This window comes from Microtus ochrogaster, unplaced genomic scaffold (assembly GCF_000317375.1).
Source record: "Microtus ochrogaster isolate Prairie Vole_2 unplaced genomic scaffold, MicOch1.0 UNK24, whole genome shotgun sequence".
Taxonomy (NCBI): domain Eukaryota; kingdom Metazoa; phylum Chordata; class Mammalia; order Rodentia; family Cricetidae; genus Microtus; species Microtus ochrogaster.
Window position 1 is genome coordinate 1,625,884 of NW_004949122.1, and position 10,470 is coordinate 1,636,353.

The following is a 10,470-nucleotide window of genomic DNA, read 5'->3' on the forward strand; positions in this document are numbered from 1 at the left end:
CCCACCTATGTTCTAAGCTATGAGCCCAAGCAGTTTGTTTATTACTTAACCAATGAAATCAACAGATTGATATATGACACTCCCACATCACCCCACCCTTGTGTTCTCACAAGGTTCAGAGGCTGGCTCTGAGTGACCCTGTCAGCAGGACAGGCTCTGTTTGTAGATGGCTTTTCCTGCCATGGCACAAACTGACTGAAGCTTTTTGCTCAGTTGCTTGTCTGCTATGCTCTTTGGTCTTTCATCATCTGTCATCTTTCAGTGTGACCAGAGTCCCTGTTTTGTGCCACCCACTTTCTTCCATGTCAACTCATTGCCATCCTTTGAACCGTTTGTCTTGGCTGTTCAGTGGCTAACTGTTGTCTTCTCAGCTTGGATGGAACCCGCACAGAGCCAGAGAGGTTTGCCTCCTGTTTGTTTGTCACTGGCTGTGTCCCCAACCCGATACAACAATGTTCGGCACTTAGCAAGGGTTCTATAAATATTTGTTGAATAAGTGAAAAGAAATCTTGGACTTTTCTGATTCTTTGCCCCCCGCCAGTAGGAAGATCCTCATTGTTCCATGACTGGTGGCTTGTTGTACAATAGTATTTAAACCGAGCAAAGATATGTCACATTTGTTTCTGCTGCAGAATGTTACTTTAACTATGTAAGGTGTGTTACATTTGTTTATGCTGCATTTGTTTAAGATGTAAGAATGTGTGATTACTTATGTAAAGATGTGCCGCATTTGTTTCACCTTGCCTGCCTAAGATACCTGATTGGTCTAATCAAAAGCCAATAGCTAGGCAGGAGAGGGATAGGTGGGGCTGCCAGGCAGAGAATAAATGGGAGGAGAAATCCAGGCTCAGAGAAAGAAGATGATGTGGGAGTCCCCTCTATGTACTGTGGTTACCAGTAATGAATAAAGAAACTGCTTTGGACCTATAGCAAGGCAGAACTTAAGTAATTAGGGAAAGCTAGGCTGATGCTGGGAGAAAGAAGAGCGGAATCAGAGAGAAGCCATGGATCCACGGCCAGAGACAGACATGCCGAAACTTTGCCGGTAAGCCATTGTCACATGGCGACATACAGATGAATAGAAATGGGTTAAATTAATATAAGAGTTAGCCAATAAGAAGCTAGAGCTAATGGGCCAAGCAATGATTTAATTAATACAGTTTCTGTGTGGTTATTTTGGGTCTAAGCTAGCCGGGCAGCCAGGAACCAACAAGCAGCACCCTCCCTACTACAAGAAGAAGAAAAGAACAAAGGACATGCTGGGGGCAAGCCACCCACAAAGTAAGAAGGAAAGAAAAACATATAGAATAAAGAAAGGTAAAAAGCCCAGAAACAAAATGTAAAAGAAGACAATCAGGATGATTTAAGTTAGAAAAGCTGGATAAAAATAAGCTAAACTTATTTAGTTTATTATATTCTTAGTAACTAAGAATAAGTCTCTGTGTCTTTATTTGGGAGCTGGGTGGAGGCCCCCTAAAAGAAAAAGCTTGGTACAGTGGCTGCCTGTAGGAAGCTGGAAGTCTCATTCTGCTGCTCTAGAATACACAGGGATGTCCTTCTAGGAGTGAGAAGTGGTTACTTCAGCTATTATACGTATGCCATGGGTCTGAACCTGGGAGACTCCTGTGAGGTGGACAGGCCCAACAACCTCTTCTCTAGGTCGGCCACATCACTTACTGTTGGCTTCTTACAGTGTATAGCCTTGCAGCTTTACTGAACTGAAATGAGTATCCTACACTCTTTAGCCTTTGTAGATGGCTATCCCAGTTCTCTATGCCTATGACTAGCAGACACCACACTGAAAGTACTGCAAATGGGGTCAGCAGATGGGTCAGCGAGGGACGGTGGGAAGCCCCACAGGCTGTTTAACACCTCATTTCCTTTAACCTCCCTTCTAGTCCCTCAGCCACTGCTCTATTGTTGTAAGATAAACACTGCAGCTTGGCCCCAGGTGGTGGTGGCACATGCCTTTAAATCCAGCACTTTTGAGTCAGAGGCAGGTAGATCTTTGTGTTCAAGGCCAGCCTGGTCTACAGAGTGAGTTCCAGGATAGCCAGGGTTGTCACAGAGAAACCCCATCTGGAAAAAAAAAACCAATCAACTTAATAATAAATAAATAAAATAAAAGAGGGGAAGCAGGCAGGGGAGATGCTGCATAGGTCTGAGGGCCAAGTTCAGGTCCCCAGCACCTGGGTGGAATCTGGGTGTAATAGCATGTGTCCATAATCCCAGAGCTGGGAGCAGAGTCAGGCAGATCCTGGGAGTTTGCTGATTAGCCAGCCAGTGTCACCCAAACAGCTAGCTTCAGATTCAATGAGAGACCATGTTCCAAGCACAGGTTTCTCAAGCACAAATTCATGGACAGGGCTGGAGAGAAGGCGCAGTGATTGAGAGCACTGGTTACTTTTTGTAGAGAAAGCAGGTTTGATTCCTCCCACCAACACGGTGGTTCGCAGCCATCCATTGCTCCAGTTCTAGGGGATCTGACCTCAGCAGGCACCGGGGACATACACAACATACACACATGTGCACAGGTGAAACATTCACACACATAATAAAAACAAGTCTAAGGAAGTGAAAATAAGATCGCACATACACCACACACAGAGAATCTGAGAGTCCTTTGCTTTAATGGGAATTTTAATCTAAGTTATGTTTAATGATGTTATGAGTTCACATAGGATTGGGTCTACCAGCTTACTCTTGTGTATTTGTTCACTTACAAAGACGTCGAGCCCTCTCGGCTCCAGATAGGACACTAGAAAGAACGGATGTAACATGAGCTGGATGCAAAGTTCCTCCCTCCCTCCTCCTTTCTTCTCCCCCACCATCATCTTCTGAACCAGTGTTGACCATGGATCTGTCCCTTTCATTGTCTTCACCGGGAACATGATTCTAGGTCCAGTGGCTATTCAAGGGGTAGGATTGTGCAAGGTGGAGACCAGAAATGAGGCCCACTGGGAGCCATGCCAGAAGCTGCCAGCCAGTTTGACTTTCTGTCGTCACTGTTGGTGAATGAGTGAGTGAAGGAATGAGTGAATGAGTGAGCAACCAAATGAGAGTGAATGAATGTCTGAGTGAGTGTGCGAGTGAGTGAGCAAGTGAGTGAGGGAGCAAGTGAGGGAGTGAGTGAGCAAGTGAGTGAGTGAGTAAGCAAGTGAGGGAGGGAGCAAGTGAGTGAGTGTGTGAGTGAGTGAGTGAGTGAGCAAGTGAGTGAATGAACAAGTGGATGATGAGCAAGTGAATGCGTGAGTGAGCAAGGCAATGAGTGAGTAACTCAGGCAGCCACCGTGTGTGTGAATGAATTAATGAATGAATGAATGAGTGTGTGAGTGAACAAGTGAGTGAGTGAGTGAGCAAGTGAGTGAGCAAGTGAGGGAGGGAACAAGTGAGGGAGTAAGTGAGCAAGTGAGTGAGTGAGTGAGCAAGTGAGGGAGGGAGCAAGTGAGGGAGGGAGCAAGTGAGTGAGTGTGTGAGTGAGTGAATGAGTGAGTGAGTGAGTGAGTGTGTGAGTGAGTGAGTGAGTGTGTGAGTGAGTGAGTGAGTGAGCAAGTGAGTGAATGAACAAGTGGATGATGAGCAAGTGAATGTGTGAGTGAGCAAGCGAATGAGTGAGTAACTCAGGCAGCCACCGTGTGTGTGAATGAATGAATGAATGAGTGAATGAGTGAGTGTGTGAGCAAGCGAATGAGTGAGTGAGCAAGTGAAGTGTGTAAATGAGTGAGCATGTGAGTGAATGAGTGAGTGAGTGTATGAATGAGTATGAGTGAGCAAGCATGTGAATGAGCAAGTGAGTGAACAAATGAATGAGTGAGAGTATGAATAAGTTAGTGTGAGTGAGCAAGTGAGTGTGTGAGCGAATGTGTGAATGAGTGTGCGAGTGAGTGAGCAAATGTGTGAATGAGTGAATACATTAGTGTGAGTGAGCAAGTGAGTGTGTGAGCGAATGTGTGAATGAGTGTGCAAGTGAGTGGGCAAGTGTGTGAATGAGTGAATTTGGGTAACATCAAGGAAGGATGGAGACAGCAAAAGCCTAAAGATTCCCTTTGCAGGGCTGGAGAGATGGCTCAGAGGTTAAGAGCATTGCCTGCTCTTCCAAAGGTCCTGAGTTCAATTCCCAGCAACCACATGGTGGCTCACAACCATCTGTAATGAGGTCTGGTGCCCCCTTCTGGCCAGCAGGTATACACACAGAATATTGTATACATAATAAATAAATATTAAAAAAAAAAAAAAGAAGATTCCCTTTGCACACCAGCGAGCCAGGGCCTCGGGCACGGAGCTTCCCATGTCCCATTTAACACACCTTCGTTTTCCAGACTGCTTGCTTCCGCTCTGACTCCGTCTTTCTCGTTCACCTGTAGACCAATGCTCAAGGAGTTGGGAACTGCTTTTGGAGGAAAAGCTGAGAATTTTTTAAGTTTTGAGAAACACATTTCTTCCCACTCACATGGCTGGAATTAGGCTGAACACTCCTGTGCTGGAATTTTCCAACCCCTTTCCATTCCCAGAGAGGCAGCAATGTGGACAAAGCAGGGGTTGTTCCTCAGGGAGGAAGGAGCTGGGTTTGTGGCATACCTTTTGTGTGTTCAGTATGAGCTGGCCAGAAGAAATAAAAACCTGAGATACTCGCCTCAGGATGGCTGCAGAGACCCCAGCAGCCTTTGGAGAGAACAGCAGGACACAGACTCTTTGGGCACATGGAGTGTCCTGTCTGAGATCAAGACCAGAGGGTTCCTGGGGCTGTCTGGGTAGAGAGGGATTCCAGGAAAGGTTAAGGGTTAGCACTTAACCTGCGAATATGCATGAGCCATGCTAGAACTGTATGGAGCAGCACAGATGGGAATTGGGATGAACGGGACAAAGGAATCAGGGGGACATGGGATTAAGTTACCTACAGCTAGTGGTATAAAAACGGATCTAAAGAAATGGAGGTACACGCTGACCCTTCAGAAAACAGTGCAGATGCAGGGCTGCTGAGGTTTAGTGGGTATGTTTAGTGGGTTCTGCTTCTTGGAGGGACCATGAGGAAAGCATTCCCTTCTGAGGGGTAAAATCACTCCTGGGAGCAAGGCTGAACAGCTGGCAGAAGCAGCTGTGAGGGGCATTAGGGTAGGGCTGCATCAGGCCTCCTCTGGACCAGGAATGCTGTTGCGAACACACAGGAGCTTTGGATGTGGCCGGGTATGACAGCACTCACTATGACTCTTGGTCTGCTTTAGGATCAGGGAGACACCCATCACAGGAGACAAAGCCTGACAAAGGGTCACTCCATCCTGGCCCCTCCCACCTTTGCTCACTTCCCTTCACTTTTTTAGATCCCTGGTCCCTGCTCCATTTCTTTGTACCTACCTGATGTGCTTCGTGCTTCATTTATTTTTCCTATGCAGTTTTTGTTCGCACTAGAATGCAAGGCCAAGATTCCCAGAGGTTACAAGATTACCTGGCATGCAGTAGATTCCTGGTATTCGTTGTGTGGAAGACCTGGTTTTCAAACTGGCAGTCTTTGACCACACAGCTTGACTAGATCAGTAGAACAGCAGTAAGGACTTATTCCCTTGTCCGCAGCAAGGTAGGTGTGTGTGTGTGTGTGTGTGTGTGTGTGTGTGTGTGTGTGTGTGTGTTGTAGACAGATGTGACTCGCAAAGTCAAACTTTCTCTTCCTGGGTGCCAAGAAAAACAAAAGATGTGAGAGTCCAGCAGCAAACCTACCACATCTCTGAACAAGGGCACTTGGTCAGCTTGCCTGTCCCATCCCTGCGTTCCCATAGACCCTCCATCACCTTTGCAGGCTCCACCAGTCTCAGTGGGCAGGACCACCTCCTCCGCGGACTCCTGAAGGAGTGGTGGGTAGAACTGGTGTTTTCCCTTCCAACACCCACTCCCAGCTCTACCAAGCTCCAAGGAAAGTGAAACATGCTTCACTTTGCTCAGTAAGGGGGCCGTGCTCCCTCTTTCTAATTCTCATGTGGTGGCCAGAACCCCCTGGATTTCCTGGAATTTATATGAAGAATTCCAGCTATTTCAGCTGTAATTTTCATACTCAAAGCTCCTTCCAACAGACTTGGCCATCTGGTAGGCAGGCTTTGAGATATAGAAAGCTTGGGTTCCTGAGCTTTGGAGACATAGTAAAGCTCTTTGAACTCTTGGTCAAATGTCAGAAGCTGAGTTTGATCTCATCCCCCACCCCCACCCCCCACCACACACATATAAAAAGCCTAATGTGGTGATAAGTATTTGTAACCTCAACACTGAAGAGCAGAGACAAGAGGATGCTGTGTGTGTGTGTGTGTATGCACACGCGCGTGCGTGTGCACACTCATGTCAGGCAGTCTAGCCTACAAGCAAGCTCCAGATCCCAATGAGAGATCTTGCCTCATAAAATAGGTGGTTGGCTCCTGAGGAACAGTGTGAGGTTGATCTCTGGTTTCCACATATGTGTGTGTATGTATATGTGCAATTATATGCACTCACACACTCCCATGTGCTCATTCACACTCATGTACACACATGCATACACACATTCACAACACATATGCATACATACACATGCACACACACAGTCAAATGCACACAAACACATGCACGTACCCTACTAATTTCAGATGTGTTCTGCTTCAAGTGGCAGCAAATTTAGTAGTGGTTTCTAAACAAATAGGTGCCTAATTCATTCCTTTAGAAAAAAAGAATAGCAATTGCTTGTGGCTTTAGTTAACTTAATGAACAATGAGCCCATAATTCTAAAATGCTTCCCTCCTTCTGGTCCTCGAGGTTTAGTTAGATGGCTTTTACTTTTCAGTTTGCTGCTTTTTAGTTATAAGTTTGCTGCTACTGCTTCAGACAGCAGACCACTTTAAGGCAGGAAGTCAGATGTGAGTGGAGCAAAAGCTTTCTTAGAATCCCCCTCCACCACCACCAGACTGCTTTTAGTACGCATTGTTCAGAACAGGCTGACATAGCCACACCTAGCTGCAAGAGAGTCTGATTCATCAACTAGGGCTGGGCATAGTCTCTACATAAAACCAGGGTCCTATTAGCAAAGCAAGTGTGGGGAATAGGTGTCGTGTCGTGACAGACACCATCATTCACACTTAGTTCTCATATCCAGAAAGAGAAAGAATGCTAAGATTGTTGTGAGGACCAAATGGGGCTGAGGTATGAGGATGCCCAAGACTGTGCCTGGCCCAATTGATGCTGGACAGATGCAATACATTGTTTTTCCTTCAATCAGTGTCCTTGGACCTTGACAGGGTCCAAGAAAAATGCCTTCATTGTCCAAAAAAACTTGTGCAGTGACCAGAAAAATCATTTTCCTCTCCATAGGCACTGAATTTTCCCCTCTTTCTCTTTTCCTCTTCTGACCACAAGATATCCCTCAGCTGATACAGGAGAGCATGCCTTGTGTTCTGGGCAGTATTGTAGCAGCAGGAGAGAACAAGGCCACAAGTAATAAGCAAATAAACAGGAAGAGAGAGAATTAAAGTCAGTGACCAGCACTGTGCAGGAAGTGAAGGGGCTGAAGGGCTGCAGCACCTAGTGGAAGCCTCTTTGGTAGAGTGGCCTGGGGAAGTCTTGATGAAATGGCCCTCCTGGAACTGAGTTTTGCTGGAGGAGCTGGAGCCAAGTAGCAGCAGTAGCAGCAAAGGCTAGAGGGCTGAAGGGAGCTGCTGGCATCCTCAGAGGGGGTCAGGCCTTGCAGAGTTCAGTGAACTGGCCAGGAGGTGCCAGAAGAGGCAGGCTCCAGAGCTGAGCCTGAGAGTCTGGCTTTTGGTTTAAGTGAAGTGTCGAGCCACTGATTGATTTAAAAAGGAGGAGGACAAAGAGGAGGAGAAGGAAAGAATAAAAAAGTTGATTGTTTTAATTTTGTTTCTGAGACAGAGAAAGAGTCTCATTATGCAGTCCTTGGCTGATCTGGGATTCACTCTGTAGACCAGACTGGCTTCAAATTCAGAGATCTGCTTGCCTCTGTATTGAAAATGCTGGGATTAAATGCCAGGTGTGTGTGTGTGTGTGTGTGTGTGTGTGTGTGTGTGTGTGTGTGTGTGTGAGAGAGAGAGAGAGAGAGAGAATGCCATATGTGTACAGGTGCCCACAGAAACCAGAAGTGGATGAGTTCCTTGGAGCTGGAGTTATATTAGATTTGAGCAGCCTCATGTAGGTGCTGGGAACCAAACTAGTGACCTTTGGAAGAGCAGTTTAAGTTCCTAACTGCTGAACCATTTCTTAAGGCCTCCAACACTAATTTTTATCAAAGGAGTGATATGATCAGATTTAAATTTTTTTCAGCTTTAAATTTTAAGCGATCACCTCAATTGTTCATTTATTTAACTCAACTTCTATTATTTGAGCACCAGGCATTGTACTAAGGCACCAGGGATGGACACACAGTAATATACAACCAGGAAAATCTGCCAGCATGGGCGACCAGGCAGCCGTTTTCCAGGTAATTGGTGCCTGGATACTGTTTTCTTCTGCTGATGCAGTAAATTAGACCAGGCTGAATTAAAAGTCCAGTTTTGATGAGCACAGCACTCCCAGGTGATTCTGGGGTTAAAAAAAAGTAGGAGAGAAATCAGCGAGACATGTCTATGGATCTGATCTTAAATACCCTGTAGGTGTGGTCTTGAGCATTTCACAGGGAGGAGCCGCCGCTTGACAGGCTTTCTCAGGGGTGGGATCTGGAGAGAGGGAAGCAGGACCAAAGGGGAGCTTCCACCTAAACAGAGCTGACAGAAACACTGGCTTTTGCTTCCTGGTGGGGTACCCCCTTGTCACTGCTTCACGGCAGGTGGACTGATCAGCACCCCATCGACTTTGGATTGAGCTCTATGGAGGTCATTGTAGTTGGCTGTTTTTACTCTTTACTCCTTGGGGGCCTGCCACCCAGCTCCCAAATAAACCACACAAGGAGGGACCTCTTATTACTTATAAATAAATGCCTGGACTTAGCTTGGCTTGTTTCTAGCCAGCTTTTCTTAACTTATCCCATCCACACTTCACCTCTGGGCTTCTTCCTTCTCCTACTTCTGTATATCTTACTTTCACTCTTACTCCGTGGCTGGCTGGGTGGCTGGGTGCTTGGGTGGCCGAGTGGCTGGGCAGCTGGGTGGCTGGGTGGCTGGGAGCCTGGGTGGCTGGGTGGCTGGGTGGCTGGGCGCCTGGGTGGCTGGGTGGCTGGGCGCCTGGGCAGCTGGGTGGCTGGGTGGCTGGGTGTCTGAGCGGCTGGGTGGCTGGGCGCCTGGGCGCCTGGGCGGCTGGGTGGCTGGGTGGCTGCCCCTAATGTCTTCCTCTCCTTGTTCTCTTGCTCTTTTTCCCTCTTCTGTGTTCTTCTTCTATTTATTCTCTCTGCTTGCCAGCCCAGCCTATCCTTTCTCCTGCCTTACTATTGGCCTTTCAGTTCTTTATTAGACCAATCAGGTGTTTTAGACAGCCAAAGAATCACAGCTTCACAGAGTTAAAAAATGCAGCATAAACAAGAGCAACACACCTTGAAATAATATTCATTCAACAGGTCACCTTTCACTGTGGTGACAAATACAGTATAAATGTGATATGTGGAAAAATGTGTTTTGGCTCACAGTTTCAGAGGCTTCCTTCAGTTGGCAGGCTCTGTTGCTTGGGCCAGAGGTAAAGTAAACATTCTAACAACAGATCAGGAAGCAGAGAGACAGGGGGGTGGTGGGGGTAGGGGTGGGAAATGACACATGGACAGACTGGCGACACAACCCCCACCACTATAAACCCCTTGAGACCTACTTCCTTGAACTAGGCCCCACCCCTTAACAGCACAGTCAAGTTTTCTGAACCCTCAAAAGATTGATTCATTGCCTAGGTCTAAGTACTTGTGATCAGGTCAGTTCTCCAAAGCCCTTCACACGCAGGACTCTTTGGGGGGACATTTCAGACATAAAGCTTAATCCTGGCTGTGTGCTTAACTGAGCAGTTAATGCTGGGAGGTTCTGTGCCTATGTAGTTTAGCATCTCATGCTTCTGCTATAAGAACATCCTCAAGGGAGTTGGGCCCTTCTTACTGAATATGATCCAGGGACCAGAAATGCCCCAGCTGTCCTACAAATTCCCAGCCTCAGGCAGCGGCAGCTGGCTTGCCATGCAATACAATAAAGAAGTCTTTAGCTAGGTGCAGTGCTCAAGCCTGTAAACCCTGCTTTCGGGAAGCTGAAGCAGAAGGAATTCAAGGCCATTTGGGGCTAAATGGTGAATCTGTCTCAAAAGCAAAACAAAACAAAAATGGAAGGAAGAATGGGAGGGGAAAGAAAAGAAAGATAAATCTTATTTTCTCCCCATGCAGGGCCATCTAACCCTCACCCACAGATCTCACTAGACAAGGTGGGGACTTGGGACTTGGGTTTTTTGTTGGTTTTTTTTTTTTTTTTCGAGACAGGGTTTCTCTGTGGCTTTGGAGCCTGTCCTGGAACTAGCTCTGTAGACCAGGCTGGTCTCGAACTCACA